The following is a 1,245-nucleotide window of genomic DNA, read 5'->3' on the forward strand; positions in this document are numbered from 1 at the left end:
TTAGAGAGCATAGCATTGGGTACTGAACAGACCAGGAGGATGAAAGAAATGGGCCGCCTTCATAAAACAGAAGTGTGCTAAATAGGAGCCATGAAAGCATTTGGTGATTTCCGCCAAGCATTTTAAGCTGAGGACTTCACACAATTCAAGTGGCAAGTTACCATGCAGTTACATGTACACTATAGCTGTAAGCCCACAAGTGCACATTCAAACAGATTTGTGTTTGAATGTGCTTCTGTGTGCTTAACTGCAGCGTGTAGCCTAACACTTGAACTTTGTATCTACATACTTAACATGAAAAGTGCTACATACAGGATGGCAGCAGGAATTGAGCAAGAGGTTCATGTTGGTGGTGCTTGCAATTCAATTAATTAGGGGCTACATTCGAATAATAAGGTCTGAAATTTCTCCTTATAATACTTACTACCAATGAATCTCTTTTAACAGCAAGTGCTAGCTCCTCCCTATATTTTGTTGCAAAGACCAAATAGCCTCCAGCCAGGATGCTTATAATTCCACCCAACAGAAGGACAATAGGCACTGCACTACATGAAACAGAAGAAACTGCAACATATTGTCGCTCAGCAACCAGTACTCCAACGCCAGCAACAAACAAGAAAATACCTAAAACCTGTTAAGAGCATCACAAACCAATATTATGAAAAATAGTATGACTAGCCTCAGACCCGGTAATTGTGAAGAACAGCTCACATCCACCGACTGTTGGCCAACAGATTACCGACAGTCGGCAACCTGAAAACTAAACTAAAATGAGAACATTACTGACAGGTTACCAGCAGTCGGCAAGGAGGAAAAAAATCCAGCAAATAACTTAATATTTTAATATCTTTTCTCTACATACTGTACTTACTAAATGAAAATGAGGGAGCAATTGCAGAATACCCGGCCCACCAAATGTCCTACTTAAAAAAGCTGCCAACGTGGTCCGCAGTCCCGAAGTCGATGAATGAAAAGAAAGTTGTTAAAGGTAAGCAGTGAAATGAACTGCCACCGCGGTCCGCAGTCCCGCAGTCGTTGAATGCAAAATGTTAAAGTGAACTGCCACCGCGGTCCGCAATCCCGTAGTCGTTGAATGCGAAATGTTAAAAGGCAAGGAGTAAAATGAACTGCCTCCGCGGTTCATAGTCCTGTAGTAGATGAATGAAAATTGTTCGAGGGCAAGATGATCTCGTGAAAAGTGTAGTTAACCGAACCGCAACGTGAAAGCTAAAATTTTACGAGAGT

This window comes from Montipora foliosa, unplaced genomic scaffold (assembly GCF_036669935.1).
Source record: "Montipora foliosa isolate CH-2021 unplaced genomic scaffold, ASM3666993v2 scaffold_420, whole genome shotgun sequence".
NCBI classification, from domain to species: domain Eukaryota; kingdom Metazoa; phylum Cnidaria; class Anthozoa; order Scleractinia; family Acroporidae; genus Montipora; species Montipora foliosa.